Below are 25,847 nucleotides of genomic sequence, written 5' to 3'. Positions count from 1 at the left end.
CTACATCATTGGATGGCTATTCTTTCTTTTATACTAAAAACTGGGAGTATGCTGGAGCAGCTGTTTTCCTTAAAAGTTTGTAGATATTGGCTTCACATACAATCTAGTTTTGTTGCTATAGCAATCGCCACAGGGAAAGAAAAATAAAAGGAAGAAAATTAATCTGCCTTACAGTTTAGGTTCCTAGAGTTCACCCCTTATGTGGTAAGTGCAATAATTAAGTCTTGTTTACTGTGTTTTCTTTAAAACCTTTGATGTACCTGATGATATCATCACTGCCTGATTGATTTTCCAGGTAAGGAAAACAACCACGATTAATTGCCCTAATATCCATTCAAGGGCAACACATACATTTTAAGCTGCAGAAAATTGTTTTTCTTTTTCCCCCAGTTTTAAACAGCTGGAGACTTTGAATTGCCTTTTTTATTCCCTTTTCTGTATTATAAGAAAACACATTCTCAGGGAGGGAAAAAATGTTGTAATCCACAGGTTGAGATTTTGGATGTGGAGTTTGAAATGGACAGAACAAAAGGATTTGTTCTTAAATTAATGCAACTTGCCTCCTGATGCAAAATAACAGCAGGGAAAGAAAATACTTTTTCATATCAAGAAGCAGTATTTAAAGGAAGATGTAGTTTAGATTGGACCTAATATATTAAATTCTAAGAGCAAATATTTTTAAAGTGTTATTTTCCCCTCAGATTTTTATGCAATAGAGTTGGTACATATATTAATGATCTCTAAAGTACTCTATAAAACTACAACAGAAGCACAAAAGGAGAAAATTATTTTAAAATGTGTTAGTCTTTTTATGACTTTGTAGCTGTTGTCAATCTAACATAAATAGATATATGCAAGTGTTTACATGTCACATAATGGGCATGAAGTTCTACTCAGTAATGAAATGAAATTATAATTTCTGTCCTTAGGAAAATAATCAACTTTAAGTAGACAGTTCCAATGCTTGCTAACATTTACTGTAATTACCTCAATCCACATAAAATGTTATTTTAATCCTCCTATTGTTTTACTTGTTCCAATTATCAATTTCCTTGTTTTTCCCTTGAACAATTATTCCTATTTTTTGGCCACTATCCTGTTAAATTTACATTCCTTTCATAAAAGCAGAAATATTCTTTCTCATTTCCTAAACAAAATGGACAACGTTACCTATGTAATCTCAGAAAATTCACTATATTGCAATTACGAAACTTATATAACTATGCCCATTCGTATCTCCTTTTCTTCATTTCCCAGGGCCTTTAAAAGGCATTCTTTACTCTTAATGTTCTTAACTCCTTCCTTCTGAGAAGGCTATTATAGATACCTACAATTTTTTTATACTTTCCCTCTCAATTTTAATCCCATTTAACTACCTACCTACAACTTTTTTTTTTTTTTTTATCAAGCACATTTGTAGTATAAAATTTTCCTACTAAGTCCCAGAAGAAAGGTGTATGGTCCAGGTTTTTTGTCTTTTCCTTAGCATTGTTAGATATGCTCATTGTGTAATACAGAATAATTTTTGTGTTAAGTTATGACTTAAGCATTATTTAAAAGTACCTGTAAACATTTAGGACTACCTCTTTAGTTTGGCTAGTTATCCAGGTTAAGTTAAAGTTTATCTAAATGGCTTGCATTTTCTCTCTCTTTCTTCCAAATTCATTCTTAACTAGAGGTCATTTGCACCTATCATTTTCATCCAACTCTTGCTTCTCCTTCTATATTCTCCTTCTTTCATATCATCCCTCAATATTAACCCTTCATGTAAGGAGACACTTTTTATAATCTTGGGTTGAGAAAGACCTACATAAATACACAAAATGAATCCCAGTCTCTGAAATATCAGAAAACAAATATCTAGGACAGCATATAGAGGGGCTACTTTAATTTTTCCTTATTAAAAAAATGGTGATAACAAGCAGAACTTATCTTTTAAACCAGCACACTTTTGAAAGTGACAGAGACTCTTTTTATAATAATGTTAAGGTAACAAGTTAAACAAGAAGTGGGATCATCCTATAATTCTGGACCTGTTTTAATTTATTTCTAGTACTATATATTCTCTCATATGCTCCACATTTTCTTGGTCAATAATATTTGTACTGGAGGCTCTGGTCTTATCACACTATTCTTATAGCAATTGTTTGTCACTTATGTGTTTTCCAAAGTTTAGTTAGTTCAATATTTTTAATTCAGATGTAGAAACAAATTTCAAACAGCAAAGGTACATGTATCATGGTGTTTACTATACAACCTCAATAACCTTGTTTGCACCTTATTATGGAAGTCACCGTCTATAACAACTGTTCAAGTAAGTAAACACAGAAGCCTTTGGCTCTAGCAACCTAAGTAAGCAAATTGAAGACTAAACTGGTACAATGTCCTACAGATGCTCCAAGATGAAGGAATCCAATCACAAACAGCCAACTAGGTTTTTCCCAAATAAGGCAACTGCTGGCTATAGCCAATCAAATACTCTCCTTGCTTTGCTTCTGCATAATTATAGGAACACTTCCCCTAGACCCTGTCCCTGAGTAGTTACAACCACTTTAGATTTGATGCTGCCCAATTCCAATCTATGTTGATGCAAGTAAACTCTTGAAAATATTAATATGCCTCAGTTTCTCTTTTAACTCAACATACCTCAGATACAAGATCATTTCATAGAGGATGCAATGGCTTTTTTAAATAATAATCTGCAATACTCTAAATTGAAGTATGAAATAGGGAAGTTTCAATTAATTTTTTTGATTATCATTCTGTTTGGGGCATAATTGCCAATAAATTGTTTCTTACATCAAGAGTTTTCAAGGCATTTAGATAAGATAAGAAGGCTTTCCAATATTTCTGTATTAAGTTTACATGACTTTTCAGTAGCATCATAGATACTGGTTCCCCTGTAAGTAAATTACATCACAGGTATAGCTAGTAGCTTCACATTGGCAAACAATACACTCACATCCACATATAGGCACTCAAAAAGAGGTACTCATATATTTATTTACCTATATGTAAATTATTGTAAAATTTAGATACATATATGAAAACAATGAACTTATATGAAAACAATTTTTTAAAAGTGAGCAAATGTTATTAACATAATGTTAGAAACAATATAGTTAAATTAAGTATATTCACCTCATTTCCTGATAATTCAGGGTTTGTTTTTTTAAAACTTAATAATCAGCAATTATGAAAAATCCAAATCTTATACAGAGACATACTCTCATATTTTATTTTTTTGATTGGGAAACATGTAGGACAATCAAATAAAATATAATAAATTTATTTTTCTTTCTACTTATATAGATGGTCTTACATGATTTAAAATTGTATAAGATTAATAGAATAATACTATTACTTTAATTTGTGAGAATTAATAAATGTATACAGTATAAATACTAAAATTGGATTTTTTCTAATGCTTATTAGAGTAATATGTATTTATCAAATTAAATTACTTATTTTATTATAACATGAACAATTTTGTTATCTCTTAATTTAAAACAAAGTAGTATGAAGTTCTGTTTTAAGAGAAACAATTCATATAAAAATAGAAGAGGATTACATTTTGGTTAAAGAAAGTAGTATAGTTAATTATAAGACATTTAAATACACGATAGGTTAATGTTTGTGCTTACTTGCATTAGTCATGAAATGTTATTTTGCAATATATACTGGAGTATAATAAATTTCCAATTTTATAATAAAAATATTGCTAATAGAATAAATACGTGAATTCTGATGGTCACTCACACATTTAATAGCTGACGTTTGCTACTAATTATGTTTAATTTAAATTTTTTTTTTATTGTTTGAAGTATTACAAATAGTAGTACATATGTCTCCTTCTTTTCCCCCATTGACCTCCCCCCGGACTCCCCTACCCCCCAGTACATGCCCTCACCTGCCCCCCTTCCAGTGTCTTGTATCCATTGGTTATGCTTATATGCATGCGTACAAGTCCTTTGGTTGATCTCTTACAGCCCGCCCCCCCCAACCTCCCCTGCTTTCCCGCTATAGTTTGACAGTCTGTTCAATGCTTCTTTGCCTCTGTATCTATTTTTCCCCCATTTCTTTCCTTTAAAAAATCTTGCCTCTGCAGACTAGAAATAAACATATAATAACAAAAAATGTTTGAGGCCCAATTTCAATGTCAAACAGTTCTGAGTCCCCATTTCAATGTCAAACAGTTCCTTATGTGTACATGTCAGCCATGATATCTGGATGGTGGGCACATGGTGGCAATGCAGGTCCGACCCTCTCTGGTTTGGTCCTAGGCAACCTGCAGCGACGCACAGCTGCTGACTGCTAGCATGGCAAGGCATCATCAGCGTCTTCCATCTCTGGACTGTTTCTCCTCTTGTCTTCGTGGTTGGAGCAGACCTGTCAATTCCTCTCTGTTGCAGGAATCCACATGGTCTTGGAGTTGTTTTCTGAAAATATACAAACATATTCTCGACCAAAAGTTAATAAAGGAATCTTTTCTATATAATTGATTTGGGAACCTTTTTATTTTTGCCCAAATGATTTTCCTTTGAAAACACGAATTCACTGTACTTCAAAAAAGCATTAGAAACAAATATCAAAACTTGCTTACACAAGGCAATCTGGGGATTGTGCAGATTGGTTGTATCCACAATGTGGTTAGAATAATATTAACTAATTCCACAGCAAATACATATTCATCAGCATCATGAAAGCACTTCTTAATTCCCCAAACACCTTGCTTTAATTCATAATTAGTAACTAAAACTGTAACAGCCAAATGGGAAACCCTTTAGAAATTAAAAATAAATGAATTAGCATTAGTCACCAAATGGAAAACCAAAATTTTTTCTCATCACATAGTATAGGCAACTGCTAAGATTCATAATAACTTTAATTATGCTTATATTAGTAAATTTATGATAACTTTCCTAGTGGTGAATTGTAATTATGTATGAGTTGGTGATAAATATAAAAAAATAATTTGTTATATAAAAATACACCAATCTGCATATCTATATATGTACATGTTAATTTTCTGATAAAAACCTTGGGAATTAAGTAACCTCTTATATTCAGAACATCATTTTGAAAAAGAAATAAGTGGAAGAAGCATAGAAGGAGGAATAAAGTCTATGCTTTCATATTTAATGTATCTAACATTATAAATCTACACTATAAGATTTATTATACTTGCCCACCTGGGTAAATTTAAAAATTTGACTATTTTTAAGTATTTTATTAGAAGAGGCAGAAAAGATAACTGGCTAAAAGCCAATCATTAAATTACACTACAAATTTTTAAAAAGGGAAGAAAGGGAAGAAAACCAATAGCAAAGCAATATGTTGAACACCTTAATATATCTGTGGATTTTAAAAATAATAAAAATTTGAACATGCTAAATACAAGCATATGAATGTCAAAGGAAAGGAAATATGATGCATACATACTTTTAATCTTTGACTAGACGGCCTTTTAATAACTGACATAAAAAACAGAAACTATAGGTATGGGGTCAGGTGGTACTTAAATCATCAGAGGGACCACTGTAAAGTACATGATTTTCTAGCTGCTTAGCTGTACATCTAAAACTAATACAGAATAATACTGAGTGTAAACTGTAATTGAAAATGAAAAAAAATACATATATGCATTTCCTACCAGAAAAAAAAAACACGCATAATTTTTAAAGACAAATATTGATAAAATGGGAAGCAAATAAATATTGAAAATGTATGTAAGTTAAAAAAATAACAACAAAAATTCATTTAAAACTAGAGGCCCGATGCACAAAATTTGTGCATGGGTAGGGTCCCTAAGCGTGGCCACTGCTACTGGTCGCCCCCCTCTGTGGGGCAACTGGCGGGGCGGTTGGGGAGCCCCCACTGGCACCCACCTTGGCTGGCCTGGGTCTGGGGACAGCTCCTGCATGGAGTGTCTGCCCCCTGGTGGTCATGTGCATCATAGCGACCAGTTATTCCGCTGGGCATTCAGCTGTTTGATCGATTTGCATATTAGGCTTTTATTATATAGGACTAGAGGCCCTGTGCATGAAAATTCATGCACTGGAGCGGGGTGGGGGGTCCCTCAGCCCAGCCTGCCCTCTCTCACAGTCCGGGAGCCCTCAGGGGTGGGAGGCAACCCGGCAATCAGGGGAAGACGATGCCCCATCACACCTCTGTTGCTGCCACTGCCAGCAGCACAAGCCTCGGCTGGCCTTGGTTACCTGAGCCTCGGGCGGCCCTGGGCGGCTGGGCAGCCGACATCCGAGGCTTGCCTGCACCTCGGGCATGCCCTGGGGGGCTGAGGGGACTGGGGGACTCCAGAGGCAGATGCGCAGAGCAGCTGGACGCGCCGGGGGGGAGGCCCAGCCGTGCCGTGCGCCTGCAGCCCCTGCGGGTTGAGGTGACTGGGCACCGCCATCTTGTGGCTGTGGGTGCTGCCATCTTTGAGGGTGTGGCAGTCAATTAGCATATTCCCTCCTTATTGGCTGTGGGTGCTACCATCTTTGTGAGGGTGTGATGGTCAATTAGCATATCCCTCTTTATTAGATAGGATGGCAATAACCATCCTGGAGAAAATATTGCAATAGGTTGTCAACAAGAGTTTAAATTATATCTTATTCATTAGTTAAGTCATATAAGAGTATTTTTTATATTTTTTCATAAATATATCCAATAGAAATATTAAATATCTACATATTTATGAACATATTATTATGTTCATAAATATGTAGATATTAAAATAGTAGACAACATCAGAAATTTACACAATTAATAAAACAAATACAAATATCCAATAAACAAATAAAATATTATTTTCATATATACATCTATATACTGTTCATTGCATATCAATTGTTACAATAATGTTGCTAACATTTTTTAGATAACATAAGTTAATTCTAAGGTGATTTGCTTCACAAAAAATGATCTCAAATGTTGTCTGTGATGTAAAAAGGATGGAAAACATAACTGTAAAATAAATGTAAGTTTCAGAATTACCATCACAAACGTGGGGTTTAAAAAATGTACAAATGTTAAATACTTGGATATTCAATTTGAATGAGTAGTTTTTGGATTGGAATGTTCTAAAATGTATACATTATTTGTTAGGAAAGATAGAGCCATTGTTTCAATTTAAGCTTAAAATTAAATCTATACAATAAAATTTTATTTTCAACCACTAGGGCGGTGGTTAGGGGAGGAAATTAATGAGGGAACAACCTAATAGTATTAGAAAATAAGGTAAAACAATAATTCAAAAATACATCTGGAAATGAAATAGAAGCTTAGGAAAGTTAGAACTAGTTGAAATTAAAAAAAAAAAAAAGGAATGGTGGGAGAAATAAAATATCACATCAATAATTTTTGCCAGGTTAAAGGCCCAGTCTGATAATAAAGTCAAAATTGAACAAAATGATATTTTCAAACAGAAACAAAAATTAAAAAATAAACCAAACCCCCCACAGGTACTTGAAAATTAAGAAATGAAAGCCCAGCCAGTGTGGTTCAATGGTTGAGCATTGACCTATGATCCAGGAGGTCATGGTTCAATACCTGGTCAGGGCATATGCCTGGGTTACAGGCTTGGTACCCAGTGTGGGGTGTGCAAGAGGCAGCTGATCAATGATTCTCTCTCATCATTACATTTCTCAGTCTCTCCCTCTCTCTCTCTTCCTCTCTGAAATCAATAAAAAATATATTTTAAAAATAAAGGAAAAACATACAAACCAATTCAACTAAAATAAATGTGTAACAATAGTATTATTACATGACAAAATATATCATAATGCAAAAAATGTTGTTATAGCTGTAGATGGTCAATAAAATGTTTATTACTGAAATATTTTAAAATTAACCAAGTATTAAATTATGGAAGTGCATGATTATATAAATGAGAGAGAAGATAATATAGTAACACACAAGAACATATATTATTTGACATATCAATACAAGCTATTTTAACATTTCTTATTATATTAATGCGATCACTATTGATAGCTTCCTGTCCTTAGTCTAATCCAGAAATATAATGGCATTGGATAAAGAAACATAGGAACCATTTAATAGTAGTGCATCAATTAATACTTCTGGTGGAAATTAAAATAGGGGAAAAGAAAGAAACATATATAGTTGACCATCTCTGAAGATAGAAAATATAACTGATAACATTTAGTTTATGTTACTGATAATGATTCTTCACAAAACGAGGATAGTAATATATACTTTACAACTAAGTTCTTGCATCTGATTAATAAGAAGTACTAAGGATACACTATCAAGAATCTCTTTTTCATATATAATTTGCTATTGCCCTATATGACATTCACTATGAAATTAATAGAAATGAATGATAGGATATACAATTAGAAAACGTTAAGGCAAAATAGTTATTTGGAAATTATATAATTGAATATGAAAAAAAATACGTAAACAAAAATATTTTAAAGACAATATGAGAATCCCACTGGAATATATAATAAAAGTTAAAAACAACCCACTTTATATCAGAGTATGGTAATGTGTAATCATACGTAGCCAAGCATATCTTGCCTAAAAATAATGGAACTATAATTCTAGCTCCTAGAACACTGACTGCCTCGTATCATTAAATTAATTGGTCAATGCTAGTTGAATAAATGATTGATATGAACCTGCACTCCACTCCCAGCATGACAAACCTACTTCTGGCTCCTCCAGAGCTATGAATGAGAAAAAATACAGCTAGAACCTCTCACTGAGCTACATTTTACAGTTCCTGTTTAGTTCAAAAGTATCCACCTCTATGCTTCTTAAGTGTGTAACTCTCTTCTCTTACCTGGGTATTTTGTGAAGTCTGCAGACACTTTACATAGCTAATTATACTCTACAACATTCTGTGACTTTAATAATGTCATGTCATATTCATCTCTGAAAACACCCCCAAATCCTAAGCTCCAATTGAAGAGTAAAGAAAACACTGTAGGAATCAGAGGAACTGGGAGCAGTTGTCCAAAGCAGTCATGTCATGACAAGCATCTACCAGACACTTGGTGGTAGACATGGGAGTAGAACCCAGGTTCCCGTTTCACGGTTCTGGTTCCTTAAACTCTAATTAAATGACAAAATACCATTTTGTTATTTGAAGTAATTACTGAAGTTGGCTACAATTGATAATTCTATTTTAATAATCACCTATTGATCTTTGTTTTTTCTGGTTTTTTAAAAGAAAAAATAAACACAATCCAGTCACATAGAAATATAAATGATAATTACGACTAGTAAAGAAATGCAGTTTTATTTCTTTACAATATCTTTAATCAGTACTGTCTTTTAAGTATTTTGTCTTTGAGTCCTAGTCAGTGAATCAACTTATGTAATGCTATTTACTCTCTTTGATCATGAATTTTTTCTCTTCAGTAGAGTAATAAAATTTCTAATTAAGAATACCTCCAGCTTGAGGGAAAGACAATAATGAAATTTACTCCTTAGATACTTTATGCATGAAATACACCATTAGACTCTGGAAAATGACATGCTTCCTTCAGTCTACCAGGTTGTTATTTAGTAATGTATCTTAAACATGTTTTCTCACTCTGTGGCCTATATTTTTATTTTAAAAATTTTTGATTGGTTAGTTTTATTAGGTGGCTTTATCACCTGTTAAATCTATCTGCTGTGTTTCCAGTTAACATTTATTTATTTATTTATTTTATTTTATTTTTTTCTTTATTGATTAACGTATTACATATGTGTCCTTATTCCCCCATTACCTCCCCACCCCTCCACTCATGCCCTCACCCCCCTGGTGTCTGTGTCCATTGGTTAGGCTTCATGCATACAAGTCCTTTGGTTGATCTCTCCCCTTTACCCCCACCCTCCCCTAACTTCCCTCTGAGGTTTGACCGTCTGACACTTAGTATATTAGGCTTTTATTGTATAGGATATGTACAAATATAATATTATAATTTCACTGACATTATCACTTATTACCATTCTCATTGCAAATGTTCATATTCTATTCAAATAACTTTTTTCCCCTTAGATACTTTTCAACTGATTACAAATAGGTGGATCAAAAAGTATTCATTGTTTTATTAACCTTGTGTGTTTTACTTTTCAAAAAATTACTTTTACTTTTTAGACATTTAGATTTGCTTTTAGGTATTCACATTTCTTTTACTTTTCAAAAAGGAGATTTAAAGACAAGTATTCCAGGGTGGCTTATTCTTGTTTTAACCTAGGGGATTTTATAACAATTATGTAAACTAGTTATCCTCCTGCTGTGACTGCCAGAGCCATTGTTACCTTTGGTATTTTTGACCCTGTAAAGAGCCTCTGAATACTAAATTCCATATCCACTCTGAGAGATACATTTGTTCAAACCTTTCCCAAAGCCAGAAATATGACTATGAAATATGACTTTTAGTCTTATCATTGTTATATTTACTCTATCACAATAATTGAAAATCAGTTATAATTTCCTAGGAAACCTGAACTCACTTTAATTTTCTCTAGAATCTTTTAGCAGTGGAGATCCAGTGGATTTTTACCCTCTGCTTCTATTCCTAGAACTCATCTTTCTTTCTGACTTCCTGAACCCATCCTGACTTTCACCATGCTCACAAGTTGCTCATGCAAAGTATTCTTTTATTTTGCTCTATGTTGCAATATCTTTGCTCAATGGAAGATTTAATGCTGGATATCTCTCTCTCTATCTCTTATATATATATATATATAAAGCCAGTGTCCATGACGACAGTGACGACCAAACGACCAGTTACCATGATGTGCATTGAGCACCTCTTGGTCCCTCCCTCCGGCCCACTAGTGGAGTGGGGTGGGACTGGGGACTGGTGAGCAGGCTGAACGGCTGACCTCTTGGTCCTTGCCCCTGGCCCACAGGCTCTGATGGATCAGTGATGGTGAACGGGGGAATTAGAGTGGGTGGTGGGAGGACCGGGCTGGCTGTCAGGCCATTGGGATCACCTGCTCATCCCCGGCTGCTCTGGGTCTCAGGCCTGTGGGAAAGCAGGCGCCGGCGACTTCACCTCCATGTGCGTGCACCGGGCCGGCCGCTGATGGAACGCGCTGCCCGCTTGTGGGCCGCATATGCCAGGGTGGGTAAGTTGCAGGCACACCCGTAGCTTCTGTCAGCACCTCAAGCAGTGGCAGCAGCAGCGGCGGTGGTGGCAGCAGTGGCGGTGGTGGCAGCAGTGGCGGCGGCAGCGCCCACATGAGCGGCAGAGGTGACATTTGGCCTGGGGACTGGCGAACGGGCAGAAGATGGCCCTGATCGCAGGAGGCTAGGCCCTAGGGGCCCTACCTGCATGATTTTGTGCACTCTAGTATATACAGGATGAGAAGCCAATGCTGAGTATTATGGGCTGCATTATGCATATGTTGGAGTTCCAAGTCCCACTATTTCAGAATGTGACCGTATTTGGAGATAGTCTTTAAATAGTTAATTAATTTAAACTGAAACCTTTAAGGTGGGCCCTAACACAAAATGACTGGTGTTCTATAAACAGAGGAAATTCAGTCACAGGAGATAAACAACTGTCTGAAAGCCAAGCAGAGAAACCTCAGAAGAAACCAAACCTGCCAATACTTTGAATTTGGACCTCTAGCCTCCAAAATAGTGAGATCCCCGCCACTCCCCCCCCCCCACCCCACCCCCACGCTGGGTAGCAGGACTCTAATTGAACAAATCTCATGTCGTCATCTCACTCCTCCAACTCCTTCTTCTCATCTTTCTTCTCCTGTGCTGTTGTTGTGGCAGAACAAGCAGCACGAGCTGCAGACCCCAGGGGTGGGGGGGGGGTGGAGAAGGCCACAGCTGGCCAACTTGCTAATAGCCTGGTCAATGACATCGATGTTTTTCCCTTCAGCTCACTGATGACCTCTTTGAGCTGGTCCTCTCTCTTCTGCCTTAATGCCTATGCTGTCTGGGATCTCCTTGATGTCCTTAGTGCTTGAGAAGGCATTATTCTGGAGGGCAACAAGCAGGGAGGAGGCAGCATAACACATCTGAAGGGCGAGGGCGGTGGAGAAGCCTCACGCATGGGACTTCGGAATAGGCAGTGAAAGTACCCAATATCTGATACCTTGTTAGGGCAACTCTAGCACACTTACGGCATTGAGAGACGGGAAACACAATCCTTTCAGAGTAATAGTCCCTGCCTCTCTCCTTATTAAAGTACCACAATATAAATGGTAGCACACGTGTTGGTCCTGTAATCAACACTCACCAAATTATAAACCTCTGCAGTAGCTAGCATTCCTGTTAATGATTGTTACCAATTTCCTCACAAACTGAACATGTGAAAAGAGATCAAAATGAAAATAAAGAACTTGAAGTTTTCTCACTCAATTTTCAATTGTCCGTCTCTTGACTTTATCACCAACAATTCGTTCTCATGTAAATTAAGAATAACAATGGCCCTTAAAATGCTAGTACTTTTGCAATGCAGGAGGATAAACTAGTGGTTTAAGTATATTCATTGAGATATGACCACATCTGTGGATCCCCATGTCACCTGGAAAACAAACAAAAACTCTGTATGTAGCTCCTTGTATGTGTTATGTTTGTGGTGTTCTTCTGCTACTTTTCACAGGTGCCTTGTAAATGTCACATTCTAGGGGAGTCATGCAGGCAGGGAAAGGGGAACGGAGAAAAGAAAATTAGGCCCACAGGGACCCTGGTTCTGATATTTCAAATTGAGTCTACAACTTGAAAAGTCCAATAATTCTTACTGTCACATTACCCTAGGTGAGAAAAGTTATTATAGTTTATTTACTGAATTGATGGACAGAAAATAAGGTCTCGTTGCTTCAATTAAATGTGTGGCAAGTTTAATTCTTAGCTGTTTTTTTCCGCTTTTCAGGATAAATAACAAGTAGTATTATGTTAGATATCCTAAAACTGAACAGTAATCAAATATGTTATAAGGAGTTCAGGAATTCTTGCCAGTCACATTGGTTTTAAAATAAAGAATCAAAATAAAGCAGAGACAAAGACAGAAATACAACAAAGACATAAATAAAGACAAATTCAGTTCTATAAATATAAACAAAATATCTCATATGTGTAATAAAATATTAAATAATAACAGACTGTATTAAGAGAACACTAATATAAACAGATTATTATTATGACACATTTTATACAAGTTATTTCAGAAAGAAGACATGCTTATATATTTTAGAAAAATAGATATGTTTTGAAGGTATGCTAAAAGATGTGTAGTTTTTGTAATTATTTGATTCTAGCATATTTAAATATATCTAAAACTATCTACATATTAAGGTTGTTATGTTATTTTTTTTTTGAAATAGAAACCATTAGAAATAAATTGTTAGATTGTTTAAATGATGGTAGGCAAAAAATATTTTTAATAAATAAAATTAGTTAAAAAATCCAGACATGTGTCATGTAAAACAAATGTTAATATTACTGATTATATTTAACATATCAAAAGAGATAAAAATAAGAATAAAAACAAATACATACCTAATAGCTTTTATTTGACAGGTATTTATTTATTTATATTTTAAATATACTTTTATTAATTTCAGAGAGGAAGAGAGAGGGAGAGAGAGAGAAACATCAATGATGAGAGAGAATCATTGATTGGCTGCCTCCTGCATGCCCCCTACTGGGGAGGGAGCCCATAACAGGGGCATATGCCCTGACCAGAAATCCACCAGGAATCGGACAGTGATCTCCTAGTTCATAGGTCAACATTCAACCATTGAGCCACTGTGGCTGGGCTTGACAGATATTTAGATATCACTAATTACTTTTGAGCAGTTACCTCAATTACTTCCCAGGACTCAAACTGAGGTAAGTCATTATAGTTATCAGTTATTTCTTTTTAGATGAGGAAGAAGAGACAATGATAAAAGTAATATCTTGCCCAACATCACACAGAAAATATCAGAAATAGGAATAAAACATCACATTTTGCCTTATCATTTATGCTACATTTCCCCATCAGTAATGACAAAGATAGTATACATATACATATATAAGTACATATAACTATATATGTATATATCTACATATATATATATACATTTAGATAGATCTACATACATATGCAACATTATATATAGAAAAAGTATGTTGTATATAGAGAGATATATACATTTTTAGCATGTATTTAAATATTTATGTCTATGCATAAATGGTCATTTATATTCATGCCTGTTTTTATTGACAATACATTTAATTTTAAGTATGAAAGGCAATCTTGGTATTTGGTATTTGAAATACATATTTTTCTTATTTTCATATAATTCCTTAAAGCATTATTTCCAGGCAGAAAATATTTAATTAGTTTTTTTTTATTTTTAATTCCAGTATTTCCTCACAGGTTTTCTAATGCAAGATACATGAACTAAAAACTATAGCTCAACAAAATTTTATTGTCTCCACTGGTTTCTCCTAAAATTGGACTCATGACTTTTATAATCTCGTCTGATATTAACCTACACCAGTGGAAAGTATCATTTTGACTATATATCTTTGCAAACCTTCATTTAAGAAAAAAATAGTATATTTTCAATGTGAACACTGAATTATTTTATAAAACTTTATCATCTTGTTGGAAGTCCAGAGGCGTTTATCTTTTATTAAATATCAGATCAAAAATTCCATAGAAAAATATTAATATCTGTTAATAATTAAGGAAGTGTTTATCAGAAATCTATTTACTATTTACCAGCTATAAATGAACTTGCTTTTCATTTACCATAATAATAATCTTTCAACAATACATGCCCTGTAAAATCACATTCTTTTTAAAAAATATATTTTTATTGATTTCAGAAAGGAAGTGAGAAGGATAGAAACATCAATGATGAGAGAGAATCATTGATCAGCTGCCTCTTGCTGATTCAGCCTCTTACTGGGATCGAGCCTGCAACACAGGCATGTGCCCTGACAGGGAATGGAACCATGTCCTCCAGGTTCATGGGTCAACACTCAACCACTGAGCTACACTGGCCAGGCTCAAATGACAGTTCTTAACTCCTGTTGTTGTACTGTGGAGGTAGCTTATAATGCCACATAAAATATAAAAACTGATAAAATAATACTTGAGTATTGGGAAAACATTCTCCATGCAGGCTTCTGACTTTTTAATCTCTTATAGTAATAGCATTCACTGTGGTTAGCCAAGGATAGTACCAGAATATAAATATTTTGGAAAAGACTCACATCTCTCTGACTTTAAATGTAATGTAGTATTACATGATATCATTAAGATAAAAATATTTAAATTAATAGAAATAGCATTAACCTTAGGTTTTCTATGTATATCTTATTTGAACTCTTTGTAAGTTTTTATGTTCAACAAGCACTGCAAAAATGCAATTGAATGGTTTTTCTCAGTCAGTTCAGTCTCCATTTCTATTAGTTGGTATCTGAACAGTACTATTCTCATATATGTGGCCCTGCTGATAGGTGTGACCTTGTTACACTCTGCCTCTTCAGTTCTCTGATTATTATATGCTCCTATCTGAGATGCATTTAGTGTCAAGCTTCCCTCTAAATGCACTCCGCCTTATTCATCACGCTACTCTATCTAAAACATTTGTGGCTCTAGTTTCAATGGTAATTAGTTTTATTCATTTGTTTATATATTTGATATGAACTGCATAAATACAGAGACTATCATTCCATCTTATTTTATTTTGTTATGTCAGCATCTATCTAAATTCTTGAAAAATATTAGGATTTCAATTTGATATGCACTTGATTGAATTAATGTGTGTGGTGGTTAAGCGACAATTAATTAAATAGTGTATGATAAAGATATATCTTGAGTCTAAACATTGTCCATTTTTAAGTTCAGATGTGAATGGGCATGACAAACACATTATGTGATGGACAATCAGCAGTGTACTTGAAGTTTGATGAGCACTTATGTTTTCATTAATTCAGTAAATATTGAGCACAAATATATGTTAGACAAATAAAGCAACTAAAGTTTTACATCATAACTAGAGGCCCAGTGCATGAAAATTCATGCACTAAAGGGGGTCCCTCAGCCAGGCCTGACCCCTCTCACACTCCGGGAGCCCTCAGAGGCAGGAGGTGACCTGGTGATCAGGGGAAGGTGACACCCCCATCACACCCCTGCTGCTGCCACTGCTGGCAGCGCAAGCCTCGGCCAGCCCTAGTTACCTGAGCCTCAGGTGGCCCTGGGCGGCTAGAAAGCCGCCATCCAAGGCTTGCCAGTGCCTCAGGCCCATCCTGGGCAGCTGGGCAGCCAACATCCGAGGCTTGCCTGTGTCTTGGGTCGGCCCTGGGTGCCTGAGGGGAGGGGAACTCCGGAGCCAGGCACATGGAATAGCTGGACCCGCCTGAGGGCAGGCCCAGCTGTACCATGCACCTGCCACCCCTGCAGGGCTGAGGGGACTGGGTGTCGCCATCTTGTGGCTGTGGGCACCGCCATCTTTGAGGGCATGGCAGTCAATTAGCATATTCCCTCCGTATTGGCTGTGGGCACCACCATATTTGTGAGGGTGTGATGGTCAACTAGCATATTCCCTCTTTATTAGAGAGGAAGTTTACAGTTCCATTGATATAGACAAAAAATAACCAATACAGCAAATGAGAAAATTATCCTACGTAACAAAGTAATATAAGTAAAGACAAAGCAAAAAAAAAAAAAGAAAGAAAGGCAAAAAAGCATGGTAAGAGGAAATAGAAGTGTAAGCAGGAAAAGGTTGAAGAAGTGGAGAATGCGGCATAGAATTTTTTAAAAATATGTTTCCATGGATTTTTAAAGAGAGGAAGGGAGAAGGATAGAGAGATAGAAAAACTGTTGAAAGAGGAACATCATTTATTGACCCCCCTCTAGTACACTCCTCCTGGAGATTGAGCTTGCAACAGGGCATGTACCTTGATCAGAATCAACTTTGTGACCCTTCATTTTATGGGCCAATGATGTAACCACTGAGCATGCCAGTCAGGGCTAAATCTTATATTTTTATTGAGACAAAAGATGAATGTAAAATTGCCAGATTATCACATTTACTTGTGGAAAATAAGTATTAATATAAATGTCTCCTGCTATCAGACTCCACAGTACACCCTCAAGTCTTAATAAAAAGAACATATGCACAACAAAAGAGTAAACTTCTACATGATGGTATGCAAGCAAAAGAAAGCCTATGGATATAGCAAGAATTTTTTCTAAAGAAACAATGCTTTATGAATATGTTTTGTTTTTATTATTAATATTATTATAAAACTAGAGGCCCGGTGCATGAAATTTGTGCATGTCAGCCCAGCCTGCACCCTCTCCAATCTGGGACCTCTCAAGGGATGTCCAACTGCCTGTTTAGACATCGCACTCACAATCCAGGACTGCTGGCTCCCAACTGCTCGCCTGCCTGCCTTCCTGATTGCCCCTAACCGATTCCACCTGCCAGCCTGATCACCCCCTAACCACTCCGCTGCCAGCCTGATTGATGCCTAACTGCTCCCCTGCCAGCCTGTTTTCCCCTAACTGCCCTCCCCTTCAGGCCTGGTCACCCATAACTGCCCTCCCCTGCAGGCCTGGTCACCCATAACTGCCATCCCCAGCAGGCTTGGTCTCCCCCAACTGCCCTTCCCTGCAGGTCTGGTCCCCCCCAACTGCTTTCCCCAGCAGGCATGGGTCACCCCCAACTGCCCTCCACTGCAGGCCTGGTCCCCCCCAACTGCTCTCCTCTGCAGGCCTGGGTCACCCCCAACTTCCCTCCTCTGCCAGCCTGGTCACCCCCAACTGCCCTTCCCTGCAGGCCTGGGTCACCCCCAACTGCCCTCTACTGCTGGTCATCTTGTGGTGGCCATCTTGTGTCCACATGGGGCAGGATCTTTGACCACATGGGGCAGCCATCTTTTGTGTTGGAGTGATGGTCAATCTGCATATTACTCTTTTATTAGATAGGATAGAGGCCTGGTGCATGGGTGGGGGCCAGCTGGTTTGCCCTGAAGGGTGTCCTGGATCAGGGTGGGGGTTCCCTTGGGGCATGGGGTGGCCTGGGCGAGGGGCCTGTGGTGGTTTGCAGGCTGGCCACGCCCCCTGGTGACCCAAGTGGAGGCCCTGGTATCTGGGGTTTATTTACCTTCTACAATTGAAACTTTGTAGCCTGGAGTGAAGCCAAGCCTTCTGTCACTCTGTGGATGCAGCCATTTCTGTTGGGACTTATGTATCTAATATAATTGAAACTTTGTAGCCTTAAGCGGAGGCCTGGGCTGACCAGGGCTGCAGAAGCTTAGCTTCCTCCATTGCTGGGGGTAACCCTTGCCTCCCGATCTTTCCAGCTCAGTGGCTGCCACCATTACTGTTTGGATTTGTTTACCTTCCATAATTGAAACTTTGTAGCCTTGAGTGGAGGCCTAGGCCGGCAAGAGCAGGTGGAATGCTTGTTTTCCTCTGTTACCGGGGAAACCCAAGCCTCTTTCCTGCTCTCTGTGGCTGCAGCCATCTTGGTTGGGCTTATTTGCATATTTTCTCCTGATTGGCTGGTGGGCATGGCTGGTGGGCGTGGCTTATGGGTGTAGTGCAGGTATGGTCAATTTGCATATTTCTCTTTTATTAGGTAGGATGTGCTCTAACCATAGAGCTATGCTGAGGTACTTTAAACAATAATATATATATTTTTTCATCCTACAGTAGGTCCTCAGGTTACTTTGGAGATCCGTTCCTATGGTGCAATGCAACGCGATTTCACCATAAGTCAGAACTCACCTACATAATCCCTTACATCACTCACATGGAGCACATTCACAGCAGTAATGAAGTGACACAGTAAAAAAAAAAAATTAAAAGAAAGGTCACAATTCCTGACTTTACTTGTGGTAAATAAATAATAAAAAACATAAAGCACATATGTACATATGTTGAAATGATGTAACTTTTTTTTTTTTGTAAATAAATGGGAGATGGCGACATAACCACAAAACGACAGACATCCAGTCCGACGTAACCTGAGGACTGTCTGTACATAAAAAATTCTAATATGAAAATTGACTGTAGAACGACTGGTTGCTATAATGCAAACTGACCACCAGAGGCAGATTCTCAATGCAGGAGCTGCCTCCAGCCTGCAGGCCGCAGGCCAGCCAACGTGGGTGCCAAGAAGGGCCCCACAATCACCCCGCTGGTCACCCCACAGATTGGCCCTGATTGATGGCCAGGCCTAGGGACCCTACCTGGGCACAAATTTCATGCACTGGGACTCTAGTGTTTAATTAACAAGAATGCCTTGCTGATAGATAATGATATGAAATTGATCAAATCCCACAATTTTACTAATGCTCTTTTAACTATCAATAAACCTCCATTTTATTAAATATATTCTCATGTTTTTCCCAAAGTGAATAAAATAAATATAAGCAATCCCAATAATTGGGTAAATAGGAATAAAAGTAAAGAATGCTACTGCTGATAATGATATATGGGAAAATTTTTCATAATGGGGGGTTGAACATATTCATAATATATATTATTTTTTGTTTTATGGTAATTATAGGAAAAAATTTATATGCAGAAAGTAGTATAAGCAAGGAGTTATACCTTAGAGATTAGAAAAATCAATCTGTGAACACAGTTACTTGGTCTCTGAACTGTTTCTACCTTCTCTTTACTCTCATCATGAAAATCACTAGGTGAAGAAAAGAGCATTTTTAAGCGTAATTTTAACATTGTTGTGGAAAGACATTTGGATATTTCAAGTGAAAAGACTGCACTAGATTACTGAACATTTGTAGTAAAGTAAAATTAACATTAAATCAAATGTTCAAAATAATTGGTATATCACCCCCAAAGTAACAGACATATGTGTGAATCATAATGTAGTTTGTATTTACTGGTGGCAAATATTACTTTTCTAGTTAATAATATGGTTTTGCAGTGAGACATGGTTTATTTCCTTTGCTATATTTTTTAGGGTACCATTATAATTTCTGAAGATAAAAATCATTGCAACTTTTAATTTTTTTCTGATGAAAGTATTAATTAACTTGATTGTGATGATCATTTCACAATGTAGAAATATAATAAGTCATCAGGTTGTGCACTATAAATATGTGCAATTTTATTTGTCAATTATTCTTCAATAAAGCTGAAAAGAATTAAGAACAAATTTTCTTCTGAGGAAAAGTTTATTATTACATATTTCACTTTAGATTCTTCAATCTATATAACTGTACTACAGCTTTTAGGCTTTCTAATTTTGAAGCTTGTTTTTGTATATTCCATAAGAGAAAATAAACACTAAAACATTAAAACATCATGAGATTCACTTTTTATAAACTCAAAATTATCATGGAGAAGCAAGCTTCCATGTAATGATCATTAATGCACTTGTAACTCATCGATTGTCTTGAAAAGAATATATTCTAATATTCTCTTGTTGCCTAACTGAAAGGTATTGCTCAGTAATATGTGTGCATTTAAAATATAAATTTTAAAGGAATTTTACCTTGATGTGTATATTTTTGAAATAGAAATATATCAAACCATTCCAGTTTATTCTATCTTCATTCTCCACTTGGAACATGACAACATTTTCCTAACAGATGCACCTATGCCTTTTAATGCATCAAATCTTTTAATTTTACACAAAGTATAGGGCTTTTACAGAACTGTGATCATGTTATTTCCTAGTTTTCACTGAGTTAGTTAGTTCCCTTTGCTCTTCCATTAAAACCCAAAGCCCAACATGCTCTATAATGTCATGAATAAGCCCATTGCTTGCCTATCCAGCCTCATCTCCCCAGCCTTTGCCTGCCTCTAACTGCTCCAGTTGGCAGGAGTTCTATTAGTTATTTGTGTAAATAGCATCATTTCCCTCACATTTTTTTTTTTTGTATTCTAGGAAGATATCCCAATTACTCTTTCAAACTAAAGAAATATCAGCATGCCTGCCTATTAGTAGGTACATTTTCTCTCACCTTTGGAAAGAATATATGAGCATCTGTGAGATGTGTATTTTATAGACCACAAAATGACTGCTATTTTTCAAAGAGCCTTCTAACCTAACAAGGATATAATTGGTTCAAAAGAAAACTATGTGAGTAATTTTAATTTTATTAGAAAAAACTTTAAAATGAAAAATAAAAAATGTAATATCAGATTCTTTTAAGTATAAATTTTATGTTTGCAGGATGTATTCATTTTTCAAATATTGCTAGAATTTCACCATAAGATGAATATGAATGGAAGCCAAAATATGTTTGAGCTAATCTAGAGATATGATAAAATTACCAAATAGGGAGAAGCAAGTTCATAAATTATTTTAAAAAATAGATTTCCTAACATCTAAAACTTAAGACATCAAAATAATTAAATGATATTTTTTTTCAGGTTAAAATACAGTCTTCACACATAAGTAATGCTGTGACCAAAATTTGTGTGTCCCCCCAAATTTATAAGTAACCCCAATGTGATGTATTTGGAAGTGAGGTCTTAGGAAGGTAATTAGGCATGAGGGCAGAGCCATCATTAATGGGATTAGTTATGTCATGAAAGAGACCCCAGAGAGATCCCATGCTCCCTGGAACCTCTTGAAGATGCAGTGAAAACACTGAAATGTGTATGAATCAGGATGTGAGACCTCACCAGATATTGAATGTGCCAGTGCCTTGATCTTAGACTTCTCTGCCTCCAGAACTGTGAGAAATAAATGTGTTTTTTTGCTTATAAGTCATCCAGTTTATGGTATCTTGGTATAGTAGTCTAAAAGGAATAAGAGAAGCAATATTCTTAAAAAGTCATAGTATGTGCAAATATTCATATGCAATTGTACACCAATAAAACTGGACACTAAGGTAACAGTATATAATAGAAATTCCTGTAAGAAAACAGGTATTTATATGTAACTGGTATGATTTTTAATCCAAAACAAGTATTAAGATAACTGAAATAAGAATGTTAAGAGTTTTATATAAGCTAAACCAACCCACTTAATGCATTATATTATACTAGAGGCCCGGTGCAGGAAATTTGTGCCCTGGGCGGGGGGGGGGGGGTTCTCTCAGCCCAGCCTGCCCCCTCTCACACTCCGGGAGCCCTCAGGGAATGTCCTATTGAGGGAGTGGGCCTACATCACAGTCTGGCCTCCCTCTGCGGGCTGATCAGGAGTAGACTCCACCCCTATCACCCCTCTGCTGCTGCTACTGCCGGCCGCCATAGCCATCGAGGTTTTTTCATCAACATGGACTCCAGTCCCTTAACCATGAAAAAATTACATCTTTCTTTAGGCATTTTCAAGATGTCTCTTTCATAGGATATGACATTTCTTTCTTTCTTTTTTTTTTTTTATCCTCACCTGAGGATATTTTTTCATTGATTTTTAGAGAGCGTGGAAGAGAGAGGGAGAGACAGAGAGAAACAACAATGTGAGAGGGACACTTCGATTGGTTGCCTCCTGCATGATCCCTGACCTGGGTCCTGCCAGGAAGGAGCCTGCAACCTAGGTACATGCCCTTTATCAGAATCAAACCCGGACCCTGCGGTCGGCTCTCCAAGGCTCTATCCACTGAGCCAAACCGGTTAGGGCAGGATATAATATTTCTTAACCCCTCCAGCAGCGGACCTTCATTTTTTCCCTCTAGGAGTGAGGTGGAAAAATCCTAGATCACTTTCTTGGATTCTTATTACCCAAGTTACCAAGAACACTGCAAGTGGTGTACCTGGAGCTTAGCCAATGAGCAGTCAGAAAAGGTGTTTCCTCTGCAGCTCAGGCCCAGAGGCAGGCTTCCTGTGGCACTGTCTCCCAGTGGTGGCAACCTGAGCACACCCCCATGCCTCTCTGCTCCTGCTCCAGGGCCTGCTGGAGCCAGGCAGGGGTGGCAGCCAGGGCATGCCCCCTGCCTCTCCTCTCCCACTCCTGGGCCTTCAGGGGCCGGTGGGTGGCGATGGCAGCCTGAGTATGCCCCCTTGCCACTCCGCTCCTGCTCTTGGGCCTGCTAGGGCTGGTGGGCAGTGGTGGCGGCCTGGGAACATGCCCTCTGCCTCTCCTGTCCCACTCCTGGGCCTGTTGGGGCTGGTGGGCGGCAGTGACGGCCTGGGCACACCCCTCTGCATCTCCGCTCCTGCTCTTGGGCCTGCTAGGGCTGGTGGGCAGTGGTGGCGGCCTGGGAACATGCCCTCTGCCTCTCCACTTCAGCTCTGGGGCCTGCTGGGGCACTGTCTCCCGGCAGCAGCAGCCTGGGCACGCTCTCCTGCCTCTCTGTTCCCGCTCCTGGGATTGCTGGGGCTGGCGGGTGGCGGCAGCGGCCTTGGCACGTCCCCTTGCCTCTCTGCTGCTGCTCGTCTTACAGCGCAAGCAGTACCCTCCCACCCATCTGCGCGCGGAACCTCCTCCTGAGCCGGTCGTGACTGTTGTGGCATCCCAGCTAATTTGCATATTACCTCTTTTTATATATATATATATATATATATATATTTTTATATATATATATATATATATAAGGGTGTCATCATAAGATGATATGCTATAATTTTTTCCTGAAATTTGCTGCCAAGGATGATTGCAGCAACAATACAAGTAACTATATTGGCATATTTTCTAATAACAATTATTTCATTCAAAATCAATTTGATGTACAATAGTCTCTAAGAGACATCTCTATATATAAAAAGCCAGTGACCAGAACTAACTCCAACTGCTACCAGCAAACCTGCCCAATCAGGGGGTGGGGCGGCCCTTCCCCCTGGGCTGGCTCCGCCCCTCATCGGCCCACCCCACACCGATCCTCCCCCTAGCCAGTTCTGCCCCTGATCGCTCCCACACACACCAATCGGAGGTGGGGCTACCCAACCTCCCACAGCCCCTCTCCCTGCTGCTGACCCCTGATTACCTCCCCATAGCCAGCCTGGCCCTGATCAGGCCCCGATCAAGGCAGGCCAGCCAACCTCCTACCATCTTCACCTCCTGACAGGCCCAGCCCCGATCCACCCCAATTGGGGTTGGGCCAGCCAGACCCCTCTCATGCATGAATTCACTCACTGGGCCTCTAGTAAAGCTATAAAATTCTCAGGGTTTCAGTTCTGATGTTTTCCAAATGTTTTCCTGTGTGAAATTGAGAGTTTCAAGATCAAGAGATAATTTAATAACTAATTTATTATATTTATTATAAATAGTATGTTAAGCAATAAAGGAAATTTCCTCCTTCACTGTTGGAGAAATACATGGATTAAAACTGTTTTTATTTTAGAATTAGAAAAATACTATAATACATAGTGACAAAAGTTTTAATTAATTGTGCAAATCATACAAATATCTGATACCCATCCACACACACACACATATTTTTAGGTGTCAAAACCAGAGCTTGAGCCTTAGTCTTCTTTACTTTCAGAGATCTCACTGGTCATCTATAATTATTTGGGCACTGGTGATTTTGATCGCTTTACAGCCTTGATAGTTGTTACTATCACTTTTGGAAATTGGCATTACATCTGCATTTTTTATTTGGTTAATATCATATTTGTATTTACATTATGAATGCTATTTTAAAATTTGAATACCACAAAGAAATTTTATAGATATATTTTTACATATGGTGGTAGGAGTACTCTGTCTTGTCATAGAGGAACATTTCATCACTGATGTTGTTTAGAATTACTAGTACATGGTAATAACAAAACAGTCTCAGTTCTAGTCTTCATCATTATTATTTTAAAGTCTCTCTACATGACAGACATAATTATTGATTTTGCTTGAGGGTATATCACTCCTACCAGTACAGCAATGTTACACCCCTTCTCATAATTTATTTTTTTAATAGTGGTTAGCAAATATATGTTAATATCAATTTAAATCATAATAATTTTTAGAATTATTAAAATATGAAAAGACACATTTCTGAACCTGAGAAATGGGGTATGTATAATTAGAGATAATATTTTTTTTCAATGATCTCACATATGACAATTAAAACTAATTGTCACATTTTGGAAGTTTGTATAGTATAATTTCTATAGTATAAATATATTAAAAAGTGGAATAAAGAATACATTTATGAAAATTATTCTGTCCATATGTTTCAACATTAACACAATACATAATATGAAGCATTTAAAAATATGTACTTATGAGAAATAGCAAATTTGGTATAGTGAGAGATCAATGGTGTGCCTGAGTCTGAAATAACATTTCAAGTCTTCTCATCATAAAATAAATTCTTTGCATATGATTTTCAAAGCATCCTATTATTTTTAGGTTGCCATATGTTTGATTTACAATATAAGACTTCTCCAAACATTCTGGTAGTTATAGAAGTCTAGAACTTATTAAATTAATATTACTTTTATTATTTTTCATTTTTATTTTTATGTAAGCAATTTTATAAACAGTAAATATAAGATTCCATAACTCTCTTCTTCTTTTTATTTTTGCTACTTTTAAATTAATTTTCCTGCCTTTGATGTAACTTAAATAGAATAATCATGTTCAATAATAGTTTCCATTTGTTTTTCTAAATTTTCCTCCTGCAATGTGGAATTTAATCATAACAGTTCTGCCAAAAATGCAATTGCAGAGTCATAGCTTGAGGTACTTTTGAAATAAAACTCTTTTCTATAACACCTTTTCAAAACTAACTCTGTGGATTTTAAAGTTGGAACATTTACCAGAAGAGAAGTTTCAGGTACCTAAAGAAATATTTGAACTAGGACAGATTTAAACACTGTAGTGCCAGAGTAACTAAACTGAAGTTACCTTAACATTCTGACTCTTTCTTTTATTGGCCTGAAGAGAGGGGCAACGGAAATTGCCTTTAAAAGTAGAGAGTGGCTGAAACTTATCAGGTATATCTTGTATTAAAATGATCTACTATACTGCCAAGAAACTGGCAGCCTGGAATT

At 37.0% G+C, this 25,847-nt stretch overlaps 1 pseudogene; it reads right to left on the bottom strand.

Moving 5' to 3' along the window:
- Nucleotides 1-10,197: 10,197 nt before the first annotated feature.
- On the bottom strand, nt 10,198-12,003 carry LOC114232430 (60S acidic ribosomal protein P2-like; annotated as a pseudogene).
- Between the last annotated feature and the right edge of the window lie 13,844 nt (nt 12,004-25,847).

The sequence above is a fragment of the Eptesicus fuscus genome, chromosome 8, assembly GCF_027574615.1.
Source record: "Eptesicus fuscus isolate TK198812 chromosome 8, DD_ASM_mEF_20220401, whole genome shotgun sequence".
NCBI classification, from domain to species: domain Eukaryota; kingdom Metazoa; phylum Chordata; class Mammalia; order Chiroptera; family Vespertilionidae; genus Eptesicus; species Eptesicus fuscus.
Note: the sequence above shows the minus strand (reverse complement) of the source record. Positions and strands in the feature narration are given on the sequence as shown.